This window comes from Triticum aestivum, chromosome 7D (assembly GCF_018294505.1).
Source record: "Triticum aestivum cultivar Chinese Spring chromosome 7D, IWGSC CS RefSeq v2.1, whole genome shotgun sequence".
In the NCBI taxonomy this organism is placed as follows: Eukaryota; Viridiplantae; Streptophyta; class Magnoliopsida; order Poales; family Poaceae; genus Triticum; species Triticum aestivum.
Window position 1 is genome coordinate 471754229 of NC_057814.1, and position 11911 is coordinate 471766139.

Sequence of the window (11911 nt, forward strand, 5' to 3'; positions counted from 1 at the left end):
TTGACGAGGAGCTGGGAGTCGCCCTTGATGGTGAGGCATTTCACCCCCAAGGCTGCCGCGGCCTTGAGGCCGGCGATCAGCCCCTCGTACTCCACGATGTTGTTGGAGACCTTCTCGCCCTGCTGGAAGCAGAGCTGCACGGCGTAGTAGAGATTGTCTTGGGTGGGCGAGATGAGCATGGCGCCAGCCCCCGCGCCTTGGCATGCGAAAGCGCCGTCGAAGTACATGACCCGGGGCGTCAGTCCATTCTGCCACGAAGTCGACGAGTGCGGCTCCCTTGATGACCCTGGTGGTGCTGAACTCTAGCTGAAACGCCTGCAACTCGATGTTTCATTCGGTGACCCTTCCTGCAGCATTGGGGCTCCGGAGTATCCTCTCCAGCGGGTACGCCGAGACAACCTTGATGGGGTGGCCTTGAAAGTAGTGACACAGTTTGCGCAAGGCCACGAGGAGCGCGAGTAGAAGCTTCTGTGGCATGGGATAGCGTGCCCTTGCATCCCGTAGCACCGTGCTGACGAAATACACCGGGTGCTCGACGAGGGTGGGAGCTTCGATGGGGTCCGAGGTCTCCGGAGCTAGGTACGCCTCCGGAGGCCGGGGGACCTCAGGAGCTTGGCTGCCCATTGAGGCCACCACAGTCTCGGGGGCGCCGTCTTGTGGAGCCTGGTCATCTGCTGACGTCGCTGTGGCTTCAGGGGTGCCATCATGGTGCCTCACCTTCCCAGCTAAAGGTGAGGTGTTGTGCGACTGGCTCTTGGCCTGATGTTCCTCGCGGACGGCCACCAGCGCTGCGCTGGCGGAATGAGGCGTGGCGGCTAGGTAAAGCACCAGGGGCTCGAGGGCGCGAGGCGCTACCATCACTGGTGGGCTGGTCAGGTATCTCTTGAGGTCTTGGAATGCTAGGTCAGCCTCTGGGGTCCACTCGAACGGGCCTTTCTTCTTCATCTGCTTGAAGAACGGTAGGGCACACATGCGTTCCTTCCCGCCCTTCTTGGGCATGACAACAGGGTTCACCAACCATTCCGGGTACCGGACTTCACGGATGACACCTGCCGCCTGCAGCTTGCGGGTTTCCTGGACGATGAAGGACTGCTTCTCTGAGGACTGCCGTTGCGCCTTCTGCTTCACCGGGCGCACATTGGGGCACACCCTCAAGTGGTGCTTGATTACTCCCCTCGGGACCCCCACCAGCTGCTTGGGCTCCCAGGCGAATACCTCCTTGTTCCCTTGCAAGAACTTCACCATGCCTCTTCTTGGTCGGGGTCGAGGTTGGTGCCTATGGTGAAGGTGGCTCCTAAGGCCCCGTCATGATCGACCGGTACTTGCTTCGTCTTGGCATGATCTTGTGAAAATAGCTGCTTCTTCTTTGCTGGCGTAGCCCCCTAGGCCCCGGACACAGTCTCGTCAGCAGGGCGAGCTGCCGCTGCGGCCCTGAAGGCGGGCCTGAGGGCTGCCGGGGCCTTCTTGGTGTCCTCGTCCACTGTGAGAACACCGTTGCTCCCTGGCATCTTCATGAGGTTGTAGGCGGGATGGGTTGCCGCCATGAACTGGACCAAGGCAGGGTACCCGAGGATGGCGTTGTACGGGAGGCCGATGCGAGCGATGTCGACGTCGATGAGGGTGCTGGTGCAGTGGTTGTCGCGGGTGCCGAAGATGACGGGGAGGCGGATCTGCCCTAGGGGGCTGGTGGAACCACTGCCAACCCCAGAGAAGGTCTTGGTGTGGTGGAGCCGGCCGAGCGGTACGTGGAGCAAGCTGAAGGCTTCTACAGAGAGCACGTTGAGGCCTGCCCCTCCGTCGATGAGTGTCTTGGTGACTGCTACGTTGCAGATGGTGGGCGTGCAGAGCATCGGGAGCACGCCTGAGCCCGCGGTGATTGCCGGGTGGTCCTCCGAGCTGAAGGTGAGGTCGGCCTGGGGCGCCGCCCATCCCAGGGGAGCCCCCTACCGCACGCGAGCAGCACCCATCTGGCGGACGAACTACTTGACATGGCGATCCGAGGGTGGCGCCTGTGAACCACCAAGGAGGGCTGCTATAGCAGGGGGCGCCTGCGCCGCGAAGCGTGCGATGAAGAGGCTGCGCAGCTCCTCCCAGGAGGCCACACAGGACCCCGGCAGGTTGAGCAGCCAGGCGCGCGGCACGCCATCGAGGGCCATGGGGAACCAGTTGGCCATGACTTGGTCGTCGCCTCGGCTTCGAGAACGGCCTCCTCGTATGCCAGCAGGAAGGCCGCTGGATCCGCCATGCCGTCATAGCGAGGCGGCATCTCTGGCTTGAACTTGTGCGGCCACCGCACTTGCTGCAAGGTGGGGGTGAAGGTCCGGATGCCCACGGCGCCTCCGCGCGCGCCCGTCGACCCAGTTGGAGGAGTGGCACCTGCCATGCGAGCGGGACGAAGCAGGAAGAGAGGCGAAGCTTCGGCACACCCCTACATGGCGCGCCAAATGTCGGATCGTGGGTTCCGACAAACCCTTGAGGTTCGAACTCTGGGGTGCGCACGAAGAACACTCTCTTCCTAGCTCGCTCGCTCAACGATATCACGACCTAGCTCGACGAACCCAAGGAACAAGAGACACGAGGGTTTATACTGGTTCGGGCCACCGTTGTGGTGTAATACCCTACTCCAGTGTGGTGTGGTGGATTGCCTCGTAGGCTAAGGATGAACTAGTACAAGGTATGAACAGCCTCCTGAGGAGAGGTGTTCTAGAGCTCGGTGAGCTGGTGGGTGTAATGGGTGGTCTGAATGATCTGTCCCTTGCTACGGTGGTGGCTAGTCCTATTTATAGAGGCCCTGGTCCTCTTCCTAAATATTAGGCGTGAAGGGATCCCACAACGGCCAAGTTTAAAGGGGGGCAACTAGTACAAGCTATCCTGACAAAAGGTGGTCTTCGCCTGCCAAAGGCTCTGGTGGTGACGCGGCTGTGGGCTCCCGCGGTGACCTCCGTCCTGTCGTCCTGCTGGTTTTGGTCTCGTTGCACCGATATGGAAACCATTTCCTGATGCCTCGGGACTCCTCGCCTGCGCTTGCCTCTTTAGCACCAAAGAGGAAACTGGTACACTGCGCCCACTGGCGCCCGCTTGGCTTGGTCGTCAAGGCTCACGTCACGTGAACCTCGCGAGGTGCCCCTTGCATAGATATCTCCGCTCCTCGAGAGCCAGCCTAGTGAGGCTGCCCCTGAGGAGGTCTTGGTGTCATCCGCCTTGCGAGGCTTGGCCCCTCGCGAGGGTCTTGGGTGGTTGTTGTTGAAGATGGGTCGTACCAGGCCGTTGGTGGAGCCGCGCACAAGCCCGCAGGCAGGCAAGTCTGGGCACCCCCGGTCCCAGAACAACGATAACCCCCAGTCTAGATCCTTGTTGGTCCACGACGCGAGCCGCATTGGGGGTCCGGATCTAAACTCAGGAGTGGTCGCCCATGTGGCGCTGCGAGGTTCGGTGATGTAGAACCACTCCTGTTGCCATACCTTGACGGTCTCCATGAAGGCCCCTTTGGGCCATGTGGTGTTGGGGAGCTTTCTCACCATGGCACTGCCGCAGTCCGTGTGCTGCCCGTCGACCACCTTCATCTTCACATTGAAGACATTGAGCCATCGGCCGAAGTGTGGGGGAATGCGGAGAAGCGCCTCGCACACAATGATAAACGCCGAGATGTGGAGGAAGGAATTTGGGGCTTCTCGGAGATATACCCCGCGGTATGACCCGGCCAGACTTGGCGACTCACCAGAGACCTGGCTGGAGCTTGGCGACTCACTGGTGATCCGCCCGAACATGGCGATTCACAGGTAACCCGCCTGGACATTGTGACTCACTTGAGACCCGGCGAAGAGGAAACCCTAGCCCGCGGAGAAGTGGGGGATAAACACAACCCTTTCGCCGGGCTCCGGAGTGGGGATGACTTGCTTATTGATAGGGAGCCTGTGCGCGACATCTGCAGTCAGGTACCCTACCTCCCGGAGCTCCTTGATGTCCTTCTCCGTGACGGAGGAGGCCATCCACTTGCCCTGTGAGCCGGATCCGGACATGGCTGGAGAGGTTGGTGGCGGTGGGGAAGATTGAAACTTGGGCGCTGGAGCTTGGGGATGGGAAACCGGAGAAGGAAGAAGGCGTGGGATGAAAAGTGGGATCTTTATCCACTTATATAGGCAGTGAATATCAAGCACCTCTCCCCTTTAGCCTTAAAACAAGCCTATTCCCAAGGGGTCGTGCGAATGGCACGGTTGGATTACCCAAACCCGTATTGATGAGTATCCCCCAATAATTGGACACGATCTCTGCTTTGACAAGACGTGTCAATAGAGGCCACGCCTCGAAACCGAATCGGGAGGCCAAAAAATGGTTCAAAATGATAAAGAGGCCAGACATGGCGTTTCGCCGAAAAATGGTTGTCAGTTGACAAACCTTATTTTGATTAAGTATATTGCCTTTGTGGTTGAGGGTTGTGACTGTTATACAGAGTCGGATATAGTTCTTTTATTCAGTGGATTGCTTTGAAGTATGCGGAGGAGGAACCCGCCTTGCATTGTCGAAGACTATTTGTGCGCCGAACACATTGTCATTGAAGAATGGTTCAGGGGCTACCGAGGGAGTCCTGGATTAAGGGCTCCTTGGATGTCCGGGCTGTGTGATATGGCCGAACTGATGGGCCGTGAAGATACAAGGTAGAATACCTTCCCCCGTGTCTGGATAGGACTCTCCTTTGCGTGGATGGCAATATTGGCGTTCGGATGTATAGTTTCCTTCTTCTGTAAACCCACCCTGTACAACCCTAGGCCCCTCTAGTGTCTATATAAACCGGAGGGTTTAGTCCGTAGACGCTATCAGAATTCATATAGGCTAGACATCTAGGGTTTAGCCATTACGATCTCGAGGTAGATCAACTCTTGTAACCCCTATACTCATCAAAGTCAATCAAGCAGGAAGTAGGGTTTTACCTCCATTAAGAGGGCCCAAACCTGGGTAAACATCGTGTCCCCTTTGTTTCCTATTACCTTCGATCCCCAGACGCACAGTTCGGGACCCCCTACCTGAGATCGGCCGGTTTTGACACCGACAACTATCATTATTAACTTTGCATCTTTTGGCATCAATATTATGAATATGTGTATCACCACGATTGAAATTCAACAAAAATAGAGCACTCATCAAGGGTGCATGACCATACAAGATATTACTCATATAAATAGAACAACCATTATTCTCTGATTTAAATGAATAACTGTCTCGCATCAAACAAGATCCAGATATAATGTTCATGCTCAACGCTGGCACCAAATAACAATTATTCAGGTCTAAAACTAATCCCGAAGGTAGATGTAGAGGTAGCATGCCGACGGCGATCACATCGACCTTGGAACCATTTCCGACGCGCATCATCACCTCGTCCTTAACTAGTCTCTGTTTATTTTGCAACTCCTGTTTCGAGTTACTACTCTTAGCAACTGAACCAATATCAAATATCGAGGGGTTGCTATAAACACTAGTAAAGTACACATCAATAGCATGTATATCAAATATACCTTTGTTCACTTTGCCATCCTTCTTATCTGCCAAGTATCTAGGGCAGTTCCACTTCCAGTGGTCATTTCCTTGCAGTAGAAGCACTCAGTTTCAGGCTTGGGTCTAGCTTTGGGCTTCTTCATGGGAGTGGCAACTTTCTTGCCATTCTTTTTAAAGTTTCCCTTTCTTTCACTTGCCCTTTTTCTTGAAACTAGTGGTATTTTTAACCATCAACACTTGATGCTATTTCTTGATTTCTACCTTCGCTGATTTCAGCATCGCGAAGAGCTTGGGAGTCATTTTCGTCATCCCTTGCATATTATAGTTCATCACGAAGTTCTAGTAGCTTGGTGATAGTGACTAGAGAACTCTGTCAATCACTATCTTATCTGGAAGATTAACTCCCACTTGATTCAAGTGATTGTAGTACCCAGACATTCTGAGCACATGCTCACTAGCTGAGCTATTCTCCTCCATCTTGTAGGCAAAGTACTTGTCAGAGGTCTCATACCTCTCGACACGGGCATGAGTCTGAAATACCAATTTCAGTTCTTGGAACATCTCATATGCTCCATGGCGTTCAAAACATTTTTGAAGTCCCGGTTCTAAGCCGTAAAGCATGGTGCACTAAACTATCAAGTAGTCATCATACCGAGCTTGCAAAATGTTCATAACGTGTGCATCTGTTCCTGCAACAGGTTTGTCACCTAGTGGTGCATCAAGGACATAATTCTTCTGTGCAGCAATGAGGATAATCCTTAGATCACGGACCCAGTCCGCATCATTGCTACTATCATCTTTCAACTTAGCTTTCTCTAGGAACATATCAAAAATAAAACAGGGGAGCTATACGCGACCTATTGATCTACAACATAGATATGCAAATACTATCAGGACTAAGTTCATGATAAATTAAGTTCAATTAATCATATTACTTAAGAACTCCCACATAGATAGACATCCCTCGAGTCATCTAAATGATCACGTGATCCATATCAACTAAACCATGTCCGATCATCACGTGAGATGTAGTAGTTTCAATGGTGAACATCTCTATGTTGATCATATCTACTATATGATTCACGTTCGACCTTTCGGTCTCAGTGTTCCGAGGCCATGTCTGTACATGCTAGGCTCGTCAAGTTTAACCTGAGTATTCTGCACGTGCAAAATTGTCTTGCACCCGTTGTATGTGAACGTAGAGCTTATCACACCCGATCATCACGTGGTGTCTCGGCACGACGAACTATCGCAATGGTGCATACTCAGGGAGAACACTTATACCTTGAAATTTTAGTGAGGGATCATCTTATAATGCTACCGCCGTACTAAGCAAAATAAGATGCATAAAAGATAAACATCACATGCAATCAAAATATGTGACATGATATGGCCATCATCATCTTGTGCCTTGATACGTCTCCAACGTACCTACTTTTCCTAACGCTTTTCCTCTTGTTTTGGACTCTAATTTGCATGATTTGAATGAAACTAACCCCGGACTAACGCTGTTTTCAGCAGACCTACCATGGTGTTCTTTTTGTGCAGAAATAAAAGTTCTCGGAATGGAACGAAACTTTGCGAGGATTTTTTATTCAATAAATAAGAATTTCTGGAGCCAAGATCCACCGGAGGGGGGCACCTGGGTGGGCAAAACCCACCAGGGTGCGCCCCCCCTTCCTGGCGTGCCCAGGTGGGTTGTCCCCACCTGGTGGCCCCGCGGACCCTGAAACCGACGCTATAAAATCCTATTTTTACAGAAAAAACCAGGGAGAAAGAATTATTGCGATCCACGAGACAGAGCTGCTGTCAATTCTCGTTCTTCATCAGGAGGCCAGATCTGGAGTCCGTTTGGGGCTTCGGAGAGGGGGATCTTCTTTCTTCGTCATCACCAACCCTTCTCCATCGCCAATTCCATGATGCTCCCCACCAGGAGTGAGTAATTCCTTCGTAGGCTCGCTGGTCGGTGAGGTCTTGATCCATAGTATCCACTATGTTCTAAGATTGATGTTGCTATGACATTGCCTTGCTTAATGCTTGTCACTTTGGGCCCGGGTGCCATGAATTCAGATTTGAACCGTTTATGTTATCACAATTATATCCATGTTCTAGATCCGATCTTGCAAGTTTAGTCACCTACTACGTGTTATGATCCGGCAACCCCGGAGTGACAATAGTCGGGACCACTCCCGGTGATGACCGTAGTTTGAGGCGTTCATGTATTCACTATGTGTTAATGCTTTGTTCCAGTTCTCTATTAAAAGGAGGCCTTAATACCTTAGTTTCCAATATGGACCCCGCTGCCACAGGAGGGTAGGACAAAAGATGGCATGCAAGTTCTTTCCATAAGCACGTATGACTATTTACGGAATACATGCCTACATTATATTAATGAACTGGGGCTAGTGCTGTATCACCCTAGGTTTTAACTCTCTCATGATGAATATCATCCAACGAGTCACCGATCCAATGCCTACGAATTTATCCTATATTGTTCTAGTTAAGTTACTGCTGCTATCATCACTGTTACACTTGCTACAAAACTATTGCTATCACTGTTACCGTTACCGTTACTACTGTTATTATTATCCAAACTATCATACTACTTTGCTACTGATCACCTTGCTGTAGATAATTAATCTCCAGCTGTGGTTGAATTGACAACTCAGCTGCTAATACCTTCAAATATTCTTTGGCTCCCCTTGTGTCGAATCTATAAATTTGGGTTGAATACTCTACCCTCGAAAACTGTTGCGATCCCCTATACTTGTGGGTTACCAAGACCTTTTTCTGGCACCGTTGCCGGGGAGCATAGCTATATTTGTTGAGTCACTTGGGATTATTATCATATTATCACTATGAAGAATCTAAAGGATGCTATGACTAATATTTTTCCCTCAAAGACGAGGGGAGGTAAGGAACTGCCATGCAGTTCTGCTTTAGATTCACATTTTGTTATAAGTAAACTTGCAACACCACCACATGCTATCAATTCTAATATTTCGCAAGTTATTGATGATGCTACTTCTGCTATGGATAATACTTATTATGATGCTAGTACCTTGGTTGATAATGATATGTGCCACTTGGTGACTTTCTTGATGAACAAATTGTAGGAGATATGCCCTAGAGGCAATAATAAATATTATTGATTATCTCCCTGTTCATAATTATGTTTATGTTCCATGCTATAACTGATGTGGTTCCCGGGCCCGTATATCCATAAAGGCTCTGGGGAGAACCCATATGCACGTGTGGAATAATAAACGGTAAAATGTATTCCTAGTCGTGCCTCTAAGACTAGCTCAAGTGTTGCATGATGATTATGTTTTCCCAATCATGGGCATGTCTATGCCAAGCAACTTTGAGGGCACAATGTCAGGAAGGACATTTGTGTTGAATCGACCCGAATTGATGTTATGCTATGAGATACATTCGTCACAAGTTAATGGTTTATAACACAGAGATAGTTAATGTTTGCATAATTCCTTAGACCATGAGAGTATCGAGTTTCTTCATGCTTGCTTCATGAACTTTGGGGTTTGTTAAACGTCATCCGTAACTGGATGGCTATTACGGCGGCTTACGGGTTCATGGGAAAGTATGTTAAGTAACTTGATAGCTCGAGATTGGGATTTGCTCCTCCGACGATGGAGAGATATACTCGGGCCCTCTCGGTGTTACGGTGTCCATCATCGTCTGGCCAGACACTTTGTGATTTGATCACGGGGATGCCGGAACACGAAACGAGAAAAGAGAACAAAACCGGTAACGAGGTAACTTGCATAGTGGACAAAGTGTTGGCCCACGGGGATGCAATAAATCTCACCTCAGGTGTTTGTGATATATCGTGAAGCAACAGGAATAGCTCACCTCAACTGGAGGTTCACTCGAATATTCATTCGTGTGGGTATAGGGGTCAATATGGGTGTCCACGGCTCCGATGTTGATCATTGATCGGAAGGGGTTCCAGGTCATGTCTATACTTCACCGAACCTATAGGGTCACACGCTTAAGGGTCATCTATCTGCTGAATACTAGACAGGGAGTCTGAGAGAAAATCACCGAAAAAGTTTCGGACACCGAAAAGTTTCGGACAGCGGAATCGTACCGCAGAGAGAGGTCACCGGATGAGTTTCGGTGAAACCGAAAAAGTTGTTTCGGGGTATGCCATTAAGTCAAAATGGTTTCGGCACATGCCTGATAATTCTTGGAGGGTGCCAGAATCATTCTGGAAACTTTTTGGAATTTTCAGAAATAAAAACCGAAAATGTTTCGGAGCTGCCGGTACCGCTTTGGCTGTTTTTCGCAGATGAAATTCACTAATCTGAAATTGTTTCAGAACGAATCCAAAATCATTTTAGTGGGTACTGGAATTATTCTAAGACCCACAGAAATATTTTCGGATTTAGTGGACGCGAAAAATTGTCTTCATGAATAGTGAAAACGCATTCTTGTTTGCTTTTCGCAGATGAAAATCACTAAACCGAAATTGTTTCGGAACGCGTTGAAAATTATTTTAGTGGGTACTGGAAATGTTCTGAGCCCACATAAATATTTTCAGTTCGAACGGACGCTGAAAAATGTCGTCATGAATAGTGAAAGTGCTTTTTGCTTGGCTTCTTGGAGAAGCCACCTTGAGGGCCTTTTTGGTATTTCCCCCTTGGCTTCTTGGAGAAGCCACCCTTGGGCTTGGCCTATAAATAGGGGTGGAGGGGGCTGCCTAAAGGATCATCCCTTCTCACATACAAGTGCCATGCATGATCTGGCTTCTCTCTCCCTCCCAGCGAAATAGTTTCGTAGAGCCGAAAGGCTGTCTGGGTTCCGGTGGGAACTAGTTCTGGACGGCGAAGCCCTGCCGGATAGATGACACCGTATGTGTGCAACTCTGTAGAGAGATCGTAGTTTCGGTCTTAGTTCGTGAGTGCCTCCCGAAGGGCTGTCCGTGTGACCGTCCGAGTTTCGAAGGTCCTCCCGAAGGGCTGTCCGAGTGACCGTTCGAGTTTCGAAGGTCCTCCCGAAGGGCTGTCCGCGACACCGTCCGGGGGGCTGTTCGACCGCCTCCCGGAGGGCTGTCTGAGGAGCAGATGAGGGTATACATCCTCGCGGTTGGGAGGTTGTAAATCCTAGCTGCGGGGATCTGCACCGCCGATCGTCATCGACTCTACTTCCCGCTGCGCTACGAGTCGGTAACGAAAAAGATCAAACCTTGTATGCAGTCTCCATAGTGGTCCTGGGCTGGTGCGTAGGTCGGAATTTTTTTGTTTTCTGCTGCGTTACCCTACAGTGGCATCATGAGCCGTGCTATGCGTAGATGCAGGTTGCGATCTAGAATACATAGAGATGTATGGGTATTGCATAATATAATTAGGTAGTAGATGAGATCTATTGCTGAAAATTATTTATGCGGGTGACAGATGAAATCTGTTACCCGACGTTCTTGTTGCTTCCCTAGAATTTGCGTTTGCTCAATCTCGAGACAGCATGGTGGAATTTGACAAAGTTCTGGCAATCCGTGATCCTGATTGATCATGGAAGTGCTATCAGTTCTTTGGGTTCTGCCGTAGTCAAAAGAAAGATGAAATTCGCAGATGAAAGGGCATTGCAGATATGATCTGCACGGGGGTCATGCGTATGACGAAGTTTAGTATGGGGCTCGAGATTTATTATCTCGTGCTTCATACACCCTGCAAAGTTAATCTAGCGACATGAACTAATCATACTTGATGATGAAACGTTGGTCGCTGCGGTTTAAGTCAAAACCTTAGAAGCCACGTAAAATAAATTTTGCATAAACCGATTAGAGGCGTCTAACTTGGTTTTGCAGGATGTGCATGTGATGTGGTATAGCAGTGCTCATACTAATTCGATTATGTATGAGATGACTATATGATGTAATTTGATTAACATGACCTGCGTGTCATGATTCGGCATGATGGCTGGAGCCATATGATTGCACTTTAATGACCTGCGTGTCAACCTTGTTGTAATGCATTATTTTGTTAGCTATAGAGATAGCAATATTATCTGGTGCATCGACAAGGTGGTGGCAATCTTCGCGAAGGTGAACACCGACGCGAATGCCGAAGACGAAGAAATGAAATACTTCTCCGTCAGAAAGGGCTATACCATATCATGCTATTATGAATTGCCTGAGATGTTTATCCCTTATGATGCACCCTTCTTGATTGCGCGGTAGTCGCTTTTATTAGGGTGATCTCTCACTTAAAATACCAAGTAGTTAGTGTTCTCCCAAGTGTAGCACCGTCACGGCACCTATCTTTTCGGGGTGCGCCGTGTCACACGGGTACGAACGATTAGAGAAGTGTGAGGCGGGTGAGTTGAGACCTCGCAGCGAGATCACTTGGTTGTCTTGACGTTCAGGCATGACCGTCATGAGCTCGGAACACACGCATCG